Below are 13,345 nucleotides of genomic sequence, written 5' to 3'. Positions count from 1 at the left end.
AGTAGGATTTTACTGGCCTTCACTTGGGATAACTTACTTGCCTCTTGCCTGCCTTTAATGCTCATAAATAATTTTGTCCTGAAAGTTCCAGCTGATAAATATATGATATATGTCGAGAGGTACAGGATCGAATATACAACATATGAACAGCTGTTTGAGCACTACACATTCTTTTAATATAAATAGTTACTATGACATGGTAATTTATGCAGAATGGATGAAAATACATATCTGTGTAGTATGTGCAATGACTAATTAATGTTAGAATATAACACTTGAACTCAGGTCCAACACTGTCTTTGAAAAGTTTGACCAAATCTGATGCAATCTGGTACTTTCCTCTTGATTAAAGTGCATCATATCCTCCTCTGGAATGAATGGAAAAATTTGGAAGACTGTCAGAAGGCTCTTGTTACATGTAATTTATACATCTAGATGAAACATGTAATTTATACATCTAGTTGAAATCCAGGGCGCTTTCCATTCAAGGCAATGTGGACGCTGTCATTGATTTCAAAATGGATAATATAACCTCCAAACAGAGCATTACTGAATGGTTAAGCAAGTGACAGATACAAATAGGTGGGTTGAAAATTAATCATTGGACAGTTCTTCTGGGGATATGCTTCAGATTTTCTTCTTTTACAACTTGAAGTACTGCGCTGTAATGAGAAAACCACCCTTACTCTGAGGATTTTGCTCATGCACAAGGCACAAGAAGATGCATAAGGCACAAGGCACAAGAAGATGCACATATAACAGTAGCAGGTCATGTCATGAGCTGGCATAAATGTCATGTGTACTTCAGCTTCAGATGCTTCTAGCTTCCCCGGCTTCATTTGAGCAATAAGAATTTCTACCACCAAACCATTTGTTGCTTGTTCCTTTTTTTGTGAACAATACTGGATACAGTAAAGTTAGGAGATCTGGCAGAAAAAAAAATAAAAAAAATAACATGGAATTTTGGAGAAAGAAGCTGATAACAGGAGCCATTTAAATGTCTAAATCTGGATGTCTGGTGCCACTTCAGAATACTTCAGGAATCTGAGATGTTTCACAAGATGATGGGCAATATGACTTAAGTGATCTGTATATGTTTAGAAAGGATGTAAAGGGAGGACAGGCTCATCTGTGTTAACACTCAATAGCTGCCACTAGGAAGCAAAAACCTACTGCTCACCTCTCATGGAGAAGAAAGAAAATGGTTTCTAAGGGTTAAGCAGGAGCTCAGCAAAAGCATGCAAACATGAGCAGCAAAAAATGATATATAGGAGGAATATTTAAGTTGAAAGAACAAAGACTGAGAGCGGGAGGAAATTAGAGAGGCGGTTTGGGGGAGGAGGGAATATTGTGGAGCAAATGTTTCCTTTGTGGTGTGTGTAATACCACCACTAAAAATCTGTTTCAGAGAGGGCCATGGCCTGGCACTGACAGGGAGCTGCTGCTGTTGCTGCTGCTGATAGCAGTGGCTAGCAAATAAAGTGTGGTGAGGGGGCAGAGCACAAGGAAATGAAGCAGCGGCAAGGAATGAGATACGGTTGGAGAATGAGACAAGAGGTTTGAGTCCATCTCATTTTATACAGATTGCAGTGGGAGCATGGTGTTTTCTGATGATATGAGCCAGTACCCAACAGTCTTGCCTGATGGACACCAGCCCACAGTTGCTGAGGGAAAACAAACAAACAAACAAACAAACAAACATCACAGCGTGACCTTCTGCCTGTGCTTACTCCTATGATTCCTGGTCACTTGTATTAGTTCTCTTCATTACTTTCCAGGCAGGAGATAGCAACATGAAGGTGACCATCACTTTTTAGAAGCTTTTAAACTGAGATCTCTTCTTTTAATTTCAGGGAGTGCATGTGCATATTGCTTTAGACAGAGATGCTCTGTACCATGTAGGACTATTCATGCCTGTGAATCACAGACTCCCTGTGAAGCAGGGCAACCAAACATGCTAATAACAGCAAGTATCCAGCACCACAAAACACTACCTGAGACTCGTACCTCACTTCCAACTGTATTACCACTGAGCTCTGTAAAGGCTACTGCAAGATCCAAGATGATATAAAAATCTTCTGACACGGTTTTACTAAAAATATTGAATCTTTTGTACTGCTGCAACATTTGCCTATGAACTAGAAAACTGTAGGTCATTTTAGCACAGGGTGATTATATACAATAATTAACATTTTTACCAGAGCATGTCAAAGACTAATAAATAGGAGTGAAATCCTGATCCTACTGAATCCAGTAGGGGTTTCTCAGGGGCTAAAGGGGTTGGCTTTTGATGTTCTACATTCTGCATCATTTTGATAAATAATTTCCAATATGATTGCATTAATCATATAACTGTATTGTTCTATTGGCAAAAAAAAAAAGTGTTCGTTTATACAAATCACCATTAAAAGTGTCAATAGTAGATGTTACAAACAACACACACAACTCTTCTGCAACAACAAACCTGTTTTAACATCCCACTTCCTATTAAGCAACCATATTTTTTTCCCTCCTTATATGCTTGTTTTCCAATTCATTTGGTTTCTAAAACTGCTTTGAAACCAGTCTCAGGACTTCAACAATGTATAGTTAGTTGTTGTGGCTGGATCTTATTCAATCTGGTGAGAAGGTTTCAGAGAGCTGGGCCCTATCACTGACCTCAGCAGTATGGGCATCACTGTTGAAATTCTGCAGTCTGGCACGACACAGCCTAGCATTTGAACTCCTGGCCCAGGTTTTCCCCAGAGGCTCATCTTCATTTTCCCCAGTGGCTCAGCAAGCCGAAGGGCTTGCTGAGATACTCGGTAGAAACTAGCCAGAATCAATATCAATGTATCTGGAAAATTCCTAATAGCAATACTCCCCACACACAGACATATCTCATCTCAACAGGGAAAAAAAAAAAAAAAAAAAAAAAGGCCGAAGTGAGTCATAGAGCCATAGAATGGTTTGGGTTGGAAGGGGCCTTAATGATCACCCAGTTCCAACCCCCTTGCCGTAGGCAGGGACATCACCCACCAGATCAGGTTGCTCAGGGCCTCTTGCTCAACTTGGTCTTGAACACCTCCAGGGCATCCACAACCTCTCTGAGCAGCCTCTCCCAGTGCCTCACCACCCTCTGAGTGAAGATTTTCCTCCTAAAGTTGGCAGCAAAGCACTCTTGCAGCTCAAATGCAAGCAGGCAAATGTAAATACAGACAAACTGACAAGACAGAAAACTATTTTTGAAATAGCCTCCAACAGCAAACCTCTACCAGCAGGGAAGGATCATTTATAAGATTTGTTTAGAGCAATGCAAGACTAAACATTATGCAAAGTCCTTTGGCTTTCTGAGACAGAAGAGGCTTTCCACAGGCCATGGATTCCTTCTTTGGGAAACACAGACGAGATATTTCAGAAGTCCTGTCTAAACACCTTCAGTGAAGGATGTAGGACATAACACAACAATGTATTGAGTCAAAGATGGGTTGTAGCAGGAAAACCTTATCACCTTCCTCAGCAATAAAATAGATAAAAATATATACAAAAGGGATCTTAGAGGTATCTCACACATCTTAAGAACTGCAAAACCAAGCTGGCTTCTTTAGCATGTCTTTGCCAAGTATGTGGATGGTGCTCCAGCTCTGTGTTTTTACTCCATATTCTAGAATTAGGAACCCTCTTCAGCAGCTGCCTCTTTTGAAGAAGTGTTTCCTTTCCTCCCCAAAGCAGTTTCTGCCAACACAGGGAAGAAACATCCAAATGTTAGCTTGCAGTCCCTCCACAGCTGCTCATTGTTCCCATTGCGCCCCTGCCACGCTTCCCTCACCTGCCCGGGGCTCCCCTCCAGCATAGCATCCCCTCCGCGAGCACGTTGGCAAACACAAGAGCTTACTATGAGGGACATAGCTGACATGGGTTTTAATGTGATATCTACTAACTGATGCCATCTTTTTCTGTTGCAGAATATATACCTAAAGCACTGATAAAGCATGTTATCTCTCTGCTGGGGGGCAATATTCAAATACCACTCAAAGCAGTCTGTGCTGTGCAGTGCAAACAGGCATGGCCTTAGTTTTTTAATCCCTCCTCTATAGTCTCCAGTACACAAGATATGTAACACAGATCATTATTTTTTTCCACTCAGTGCTCAGCCAATTCCAGCTCATTTTTGTTCCTGGAGATCTCTAGTGTGCGTCTTATAAGTTTAAAATAAATACACCATGTGTAATTGGATCCTGACCAGACAACATTAAACAAACATATTTTTCGTTGATACTTGATGCTTGTTTCTAATATGAGTGGAAGGCTCTTCTGTATGTTTTAGCCAACAATTAATAGAAGGCATAGGCCTATTTGTAGCCTCATTCCTCAGACTCCCCTTTCTGTGTGAATTGTAGACGGATTATAAACATGTAACAAGCAAACCTTACCAAGAAAAATAACTTTAATTTCTACTGTAACCCAACTGGAGAAGCTACAAATAAGCCATGCCAAGAAAACGTTCAGAAAAAAATAGCTACTCAATAATTTCCCATTTATCATTTACTTAGGCACATTAAAAAAATGAAATCTGTAATATCTTTTGCTTTAGTTGAAGTGTCACATTTTTCTAAAAGGCTCCTTGCTTGTTCAGGAGGGCAAAGCCATTGTATTGTTAGCCAGTTGCTTTACAGTGGTCTCATGTTTCAGGATATAAGTTCAAACAGGGAAAGAAAAACAATGACTTGGGCTAAGATGCAGCAGATTTGGAACCTGTTCTCACCTACTATTTCTCCTTCTCTTGGATGAATGATGAAAGTGGACAAACCAGCTTCGTGCTCTGCTTATTTGCACAGAAGGAAAACTACCCAAGTTGAATTCACAAATTTTCTGTGCAGGCTGCAAACGGTAAAATATCCTCTAGCCTGTTTTTGCCCCTGGTCTTTGACAACCAGCTTAATGAGTTAGAAATATATGTAGGTGTTTCTGGTTATTTCATGGATATTTCTGAATTCATATTCTGGACATTTCATGCAATTAATATTTTCTATTGTATAAGAACAGGAGGACTATATTATGCACCATGCTATATAAATTAGTCATCCAATAGCTTTACTGACCTGTTGTATTTTTCCTTTCTATTCTGGTTTTTCTGTATTACACTTGCGTGATTTTTTTTTCTCTATTTTTGCTTTCTATTTCTTTTGTGTACAAATAGGCCTCATTACACCGAGGCCTACCACCTTCCCCTGTGGATAGTACCACCTGACCTTTGTGCAGGCCTACAGGAAAAGAGATGGGGTGGGGCTGCATTTCATCATTTGTGATCAGGTATCTCCTAGTAACTCTGTCTGTCTTTCTTACTGGACACCCTCTTCTGTGGAATAAAAGTCTTTTAATTCCCTTATCAGGATGTAGACTTCGGTTAATTCTTCCTATATGCATATTAACTCCATTAGGAGAAAACAGGATGACTGGGGAAATAAAGTTTTGAGAAACAGGCTGAGGAAAGCATCTGAGATGGAACAATGCAGAGATGTGCTTGGGGCAGAGGGGTTGTTAGGACACCTCTGACATCTATAGATGATGCTTATCTTCAGCCAGAATCCAGCACACGGTCTTCCAGTGGATGCCACAGTCATCCTGTCTGGATGCCATCCTGCACAACGTGCTCTAGGTGATCCTGCTCGGCAGGGGGTTGGACTAGATGATATTCAGAGGTCCTTTCCAACCTCGGCCATCCTGTGATTCTGCAATTCAGTGCTAGAGAAAGAGGGTGAGATTCCCTTTTCCACCTGTGGCCAATGAAGGCTGAAGATCAAAATAACAATTCTGTGGAGTGCAGCAGTTTCATCTTTGAGTCTATGTACCTCCACTCTCAGCATCTAAGGAAATGCGCTTTGTGCAGAAGGAAGGAGGGATCCGTTCACATCTCACCTGCTGGCTTCTGTTGAGCAGGGAAGGAATCATTTGACACCTACTCGTGTTTTAGACCCCTGTGAGCACCAAGTTCCAGCATGGAGACCAGGAGGAAAATCCTTCATCTCTCATGATAGAAAGAGAACACATGGGCCAGTCACATCACCATCAAACCAACATGGACACGGGGTACAGGGAAGAGTATGTTATATTTTCTGTTTGGGTTTGGAAACTTGTCAGCCTAAGTATTTAATTATGTCTCACAACACTTCTATACATACTTTCTAAGTAAATTTTATTAGAAGACAGGCAAATTTCAAATGACCTTTCCTCTTGTGTTTTTTGTTTGTTTGTTTTTTTCTTGTTTATAAGCATTAGAACTTTTGTATGAAAGCAGATGGCCAGAAGGAATAATAATAATAATAATAATAATAATAATAATAATAATAATAATAATAATAATAATAATAATAATAATAATAATAAAGCTATAGATTATCATGTCACTTACCCTCCAAAGAACTTAAAACATTCCCTTGTGCAAAGTTAAAAAGAAGAGGGATCCAGACAAGTAGAAAGACTTCAGTATTTTTCTTTTTCCTTTTCTTTCTGCATAGTCAGAGAAATAAAAGAGGTTATTTGTGAAAAGCCACCATGGACTGAGCCTGCAGTCTGATAAACAACAATAACCTTTTTCTTGACACTAATTCCTTTATTATATTTTTAGAAGAATTTAAAAGCCACTTATTTTTGAAAACTATGATTTCAGAAAAAAGTATAATTTTCACATTTCCTCTGATGTGTTGTGTGCCCTGCTGTGTTATGACATTTCAAGTTTCATCAAGTCACATTAATTTACATTCTCACACGTTTTCTCAGTGGAACCTGCTCTTTGGGTCAATTTTCATTCATTGCTTGATCACTTTAATGTATTTGTATTACTGAATACTTGGGCCATATTAACTGATCTTCCCATACCCCATGCTTGCAATTCATTAGCAATCATTTCTCCTCTCTGCACGAAGAAAGGAAAAGCAAAATGAGAGTGAGAGAGGACATGAGAGGAAGAAAAGGGCTTGGAAAGAAAGTGAACAGCAATTTAGTACAGAGCCGGTGATGCAGCCTGCTCTGTCGCTCAGAATTTGTTTATATTAGGAAATTTTCTCTGGTGTGACTGATGTAGGTTGGTGACCCAGTAGAAACCTGTACAATAAACGTAGTTAACTGGTTTTAAACCTTCCTTGATTTTGACCTTCTGTGCTTTGGCAAGTGTGTTTAAAGCAGTGGAAGCAAACCTGTTTTAGAGATTTGTATTGGCAGTAGGTAAAGCAGTCTGTTGGATCCCATCAGTGCAGGAAGCACCAACTGGGCACCCCGTCACGTCTGTGGCAGTGCAGCCTGCAGTGCCATTTGGGGTACCCGTGCCTCTCTCACCGACCAAGGCACAGCGAGTGCAGGCAGGGCTCGGAAAGCAGTCGGGGACACTTGCTGTGCCGCTGACACAACCCATGGAGCCCCGTGCAGCTGGTGGTTATGGTCTGGGGTTAGAAGTTCCTTCCGTCTGGGCTAATGACCAAGTCCAGGCAGCCAGATGTCTGCTGCTCCTCCACACTCCCCCAGGTTGAGCTTGAAAAGAGGCCCAAATACCCAAATACGAACCCCCCTAAATTCCCACGGGGAACTGGCATGGGAAGCTTGTCCAGAGCCACCAGCACAGCTGAGGCACAGTATCACTTTTCTCCATTTCCTCACATGGTCAAATGATAAAATATTAAGACAGGAAACAGCCAATTTTGCCTTCTCTTTCTCTGTATTTATTAAACTAGTGGCTGAACTAACCCAGGGGTTCCCCACCCTCTGCTAGAAGGCCAGGTGCAAGCACTCAGGAGGAGTGCCATGCTCCATAAAACTGGGGCATGGGTTTCAGTTACTGTGCAAGGTTTGAGCCTTTTTCAGCCATTCTGCAGCCCAAACAGTGAGGTTTGGAAAGCCTCCAGCTTGGGAGGAAGGGGACAACCTGCACTTGAAGCTGTGCTCCCTGCAGCTTTCCATCAGCAAGACGTCGCACACATCTGCCATGGTCATGCATCCTATCTGTCCCCTCTGCTGTTAATACCCTCCCAACTCACCCCACACCAAGCTCTTGCCAGAAACCCCACCTCTCAGTTTGCCTCCAAGCCATGGGATCTACAGGAAAGTGAACCTTCAGCATCACAGCAAATTGCAGCTCACATCCCCCCTCTGTGTCCCTGTGGATACACACCTCCTCCCCACTTACCCCTGGCAGTGAAACACCACCCAGAGCCCAATAACCTCAAACTGTAAAATTCATTTTCCTGTCCTAGAAGCAGCTCCACCTATGGAAGGAAACAAAGCTGGGGATGGGGCCTGGTCCAAGGCAAGTCACGACCAGAGGCACAGAGAAGTCAGCCTGCCCAGTGCAACAGTCTCCTCTCCCTGAATGAGCCCGATGATAAAGCTTCCCCTAGAGGGCTGGCTAAGCAGCCTGAGTTATCACAGCCATGGGAAGGGGGCAGGGGAGGCTTTTCCTGGCCTTTATATCACTGATGGCAAATGAGCCAGCGCCACATGCTCCGCAGGAGAGCGATCAGCACAGCAGAGGGAAAGCAGCACAGCACACCCGTTATCCACTGGGCGCTGGTGACAGTGAGGAATGTAATCTGCGTGGCTCTGCTCGGGGATTAAAGACACCAGCAGGCTCCAGCAGCACGCTCTGTCCTGAGATGGGGAGCAGAAAAGGATGCTTACGTAAAATGGCCTGGCAGCGGTGCACCAGAGGTAGAAGCGGGCTCATTTTGTCCTGTGGGCAGCACAGGAAGGGATTACTCTTTGGTGGGGGCAGGGGAAACAGGGAGAGTGAAATTAGGAGTCCAGATGTTTATCTATATAGAGAGATTTCAAGAGCTTTGGAAATAAAATAATAAAAAAAATGCTGTGCCACAAAGTCAGCAATGTATGGAGGGAGTCCCCGTGTACTCAGCACTGAGGTTGTGTTACATGACCTTACGCAGATCTGGTCAGCTGGACTGCATCTCCTCAGTCTTCTCTAGCCCCGGTGAACCTGAAGGGCAGATCTTGCAGAGCCAGCTTCCAGCCAGGCCCTCCCTTCCACTGCGATGCAAACGTCCTGGTCCTTCTTAAGAGATCCTAAAGTACCCGGTGGGAGGACTGCATGGACAGCTAGGGCTGCTGTGATCCCCTCATTCACGTTTTTGGCAGCTACAGACAGTATTAACCCTGCTTCAGAAATCAGTGGCCATGAATAAGTCAACCCATAGTGGCACATAAGTCTAAAAAAAAAATAAATGGTTTGCCACAATATAGTCAATCAGAACATAAATTGTACTGTAAATAGTGTTCAAGCTTAATTAGGACCGAGGGAAGGGATGTCAAAATGCCAGAGGATGCCCGCCCCTTCATGAGAAACATGATTTCTGGCACCAGGATAGCAGAAGAAAGCAATAACTCAGAAATATGATGTTTTCCAAACACCAGGGGCAGCACCACCAGTATCTCACCAAACCACACAATTGGCCTTTTTGCTCTTTTTCGTGCCTTTTCTCACTAGTTACGGGAGGTAACAGTTATCCCTGCCATGGTGAAAATAGAGAAGCTGCACGCGACCAAGTGTTTATGAAATAGAGAAGAGTATAAAGCCCAAACCTCTGTTCTTGCTGTCACCTTCCTGCCTCCATATCTGCACCTGTGAAGTTGCTGCCCTCCTGATGTGGCCGTGGGTGGTAAGCAGGTGGTTTTGCAGGGATCCAGGCAGGAAGGTGTGCCCAAGTTCCTCATTTTGTTCACTGCCAGTTGGCAGCATGACCAAAAATCACCCCCAGCCCACCAGCTCAGGTGAGTTATGTTTTAAGTGATGTGCACTGCACAGTAAAGGGAGACGAAGAGCAGTGGAGGACAGCAAAAATCTCAATTGGCAGTACCCTAATAACTGTGGACATTAACTAATCTGATGGGGTTTTAAAGTTCACACTGTGAACACTGATATTTGCTGTGAAATGGGAAGACAGTTTGAACTGATATTTTTCCTATTAGTAAGTGTTTGAAAGGATGTTAGAAGAAATTATTGCTGTAGCAATCAGAGCTCTCTGTGTGAAATCGCTTCACGGGCTTTGAGTTCAGGGCAAGGCTGCTGAATAAATTTTGGGAGCTGTCTGGAGAGGACCCAATGCAACCAGCACTGTGCCTGGGTGCAGAATTGTTATCCTGGGAGTATTTCTTAGGTCTGTGTCTTGCCTAGTTTTAAATTCACTCCGATGGCATCGTCTGCACAGGAAGATGCAGGCGAGGTAACAGGACCGCACCGTCCTGCCTGTGGGTAGCCTTTGCCTGTGTGCTTGTACCTTCTTCTCTTTCAGACACAATCAGTCCCTTGCCAATCTGACAGCATGCTGGGAGCCATGTGACATCCTCTGGTTGTTCATCCACCCCTCTGCCATCCTCCCATGACCGGGATCACCCCATCCTCCTGCCCAGCCCCTGCGCACAATTCCCCAGTCCAGGATGGAGCAGCCCATGCTGAGCAGCCAGCATCTCTGCTGGGACGAGAGGAGCAGGGGACACCAGCCATGTGTCTCCCACAAAGCTGTCAGATGCCATCAGCTTGCATGCCTGCAGCCCTGAGGAAATCCCAGTCAGCACAGAAGCGGGTACAGTTATGTTTGTTTAGCCACTCCTCACTAATGAGGGTCAAACCACACCACATTTAATGGCATTTGTAGAACACAGAGCGCTTTGGGTTAGGCATTTCCCTGTGTTTCCTCGGGTGTTCAGTACATCCCCTAGGGTGTATTGGTTCTTACATACACACGTGGTTTGTAGAGGTGAGGCTGTCCTTCACAGTTTCTTCTGTTTCTCAAGCATGCATCAGCTTTGTGAATAGTGCACATAATTTAGCATCAGGTGGCTACACACAGTGGCTTCTCTCTCTTGCTTGGACAGGGAAAAATGCTATTCCCTTTTCCCAGGGTGGAGCTGAGACAAAGATTGTAACTTGTACTGATGCTAAGCAATGCTGTGATCTCCAGTGCATATAAAACCCAAACCAACCTTCCTTCAGCCAAATAATTACATTTATAACATAATACACCTACAGTATTACACAAGAAGGAGTCTGGAAATGAGCATTTGACACTCAGTCCAAACCAGAAAAACCTTCAGTCAAGGAAAAAAAGCAACTGCTAAAACCTTCTGATATTCCTTCCCAGCAGCCTGCTGCAGGGGGGAACAGATTCACTCTTCCTTCAAATCAAAGCCTTTTGTTTTCCTCATGTTTCCCACTCTTCTTTCTGCCTTTACATCATAATCAATACGGTCTAAGCTTAGGGAATATTATCGGAGCCATGATTGCAGCCTCTAACATTATAATCCATAGGGTTGCTGGGAGCATTAAAACATCCAGGATAAATTAATTCAGTGTAAGTAAAAGCTTTGAAGCTAGGAGCATCACTAGGCTTTTGAAGCTTAAGCCCTGTTTAGATTACTTGATTAAAGCAGGTCCAAAGCTTCACCAATCAATACATTTTGCTTAGGAGCAGTGTTGATACAGAAGCATATTTAATTGGATCTGCAGCACCCCGCCCAGAAGATAGTCCTTGAGAGCGAGATAACGTGCTGGGGCAAAATCCTCCCCATGTGCTGCACACTCCCACACAGCTCACTCGCAGAAGTGGTAGGGAACAGCCTGGGTAAGGGAAAAGGGAGCAGGGAACGACTAGGAAATTACAAACTTGGAAAAGTAACTGAACCTTCTACTAGCCTAAAATGCTATCAAGTGACCTAATGTAGACAGATGCACCTACATCCACGCGTTATTAAAGGCACAGTCCTGCTCTTCAGCCAAGGTTTACCACCACCTTCAGAGGAAACAGGGCAGGGGGTTTGGTTACCTGGCTGGCAGCATCTCTGACACCATTACCAACATCACACCCAATGGCCAACATGGACCAAAAGGCAATTCTTTGTGCTAAAATTAAGAAAATGGCTACAAATGCTAAGTGGTATTTATGGGGTTTTACGGGTCCCATAAAATTATAGTATTTATGTTGCCTGTTTAAAATATTACAGTTTTAACAGACCAGTGAACTCTGCTGGGTTTTTCACAAAACTGAGAGAAGAGGATACAGACAACAAGAGGGTACAGACATTGAATTTTAACACCAAAATCTAAAACCTTGTGTCCATCGTAATAAGACTTCTCAGCAGTTCAAGGTCTGTCCTTTAACCTTATTATCTGTGAACAGATCATCTGGAAAAGCCCTTAGTCTGAACATTAGATCATGTTTCAGAAAAGCTAAAATAACTATTTATTTTTTTTTGTCACCTGAAAATATGAATATACAACAGGTACTGCCTATTCAGACTTACAGTAAAGGGGGAGAACACGCTTACTTTTGCTCCTCTTGGGTTATCTCCTGAGTTATTTACACCTAAAAATAAAAATAAATAAATAAAAATAAATAAATAAATAAACAAACAAATAAATAAATAATAAAAATAAATAAATAAATAAAAATTAATAAATTCAAGTGAGGATCAGGGAAGGACAAAGGAGGAGGTCAAGATAAACCAAAGAACACCTACAAAAATGCTTTGCTTTCTTCAGAGAAGGTGTTGCAGTCAGCAGAACTCAGCACAGCTCTCTTTTTAAGGGTTGCTGAAGTCCTGGTTATATGGGGAATTGTTTGGCAGAAGTGCTTGAGGTCCTAGGGCCACGTAGCAGAGATCTGAGCTCACCCTGGCTCTGGGCAGCCCTGCATGGAGCCAGCAGGAGGTGGCCCCCAGCACTGAGCTGCTCTCAGGAGGCAGTGAGTGCATGAGGTGCTCAGTCCTGGCTGCGGGGAATGCCAGACGATGGCTTCAGTGCCAGCACTGGTGATTGGAAACAAAGCTGCCTTTTGTACCCCGGTGGAACACATGATCCATTTAGATTTCTAATTGGACCTGATTAGACATTTGGACAACTTATTTGCAGTAGCAATTTAAATGAATTGGTTGTATTTTCCAGCCTATTGAATAGGTCTTTAAGGAGCTCCGTGACGTGCTGAAGTATTTCCACAGGTAGCTTGTTCGGCACCACGCATGCTCGCACCCAGGTTTCACAGTCTCCTCCCCACAGCTCCAGCAGGGTTAGCTCTAGCAGGCTGAAGGTCCTCATCTATACCTGTCAGTGAAGAGCAGATAATGGTTTGCGTATTGTCCCACATCCCCACATGCCTCCCTGGCTGTGCAGCTAACTCCACATTCAGACTTCGGGTAAGAGTGAGCCACAGCACAAGAGAAATCACAAGTTTCTTTTGCCAGAGGTGACTAAAATGCAGCTATGAAAAACTTCTAAGGCGGTGAACCTTATGCAGCCTGCCCCTTCCTTTGGCAGCCACTTCCGAGTTTCTCATTTGTCTCAAAATCTGTATTTTATCGTCAGTGCCTT

At 43.2% G+C, this 13,345-nt stretch overlaps 1 long non-coding RNA gene across 1 annotated transcript; it reads right to left on the bottom strand.

Annotated features, from left to right (window-relative positions):
- Nucleotides 1–3,576: 3,576 nt before the first annotated feature.
- Nucleotides 3,577–12,442, bottom strand: LOC309878230. Its single transcript, XR_014317512.1, has 3 exons — nt 12,283–12,442; nt 6,392–6,489; nt 3,577–3,714 (listed from the first exon to the last, which is right to left on the bottom strand). It is a non-coding gene; the product is annotated as an uncharacterized lncRNA (long non-coding RNA).
- Nucleotides 12,443–13,345: the final 903 nt, after the last annotated feature.

The sequence above is a fragment of the Aythya marila genome (genome assembly GCF_965140915.1).
Source record: "Aythya marila genome assembly, chromosome: 5".
NCBI classification, from domain to species: domain Eukaryota; kingdom Metazoa; phylum Chordata; class Aves; order Anseriformes; family Anatidae; genus Aythya; species Aythya marila.
The sequence above is the reverse complement of the archived record's forward strand: the minus strand, read 5'-3'. Positions and strand labels throughout refer to the sequence as shown.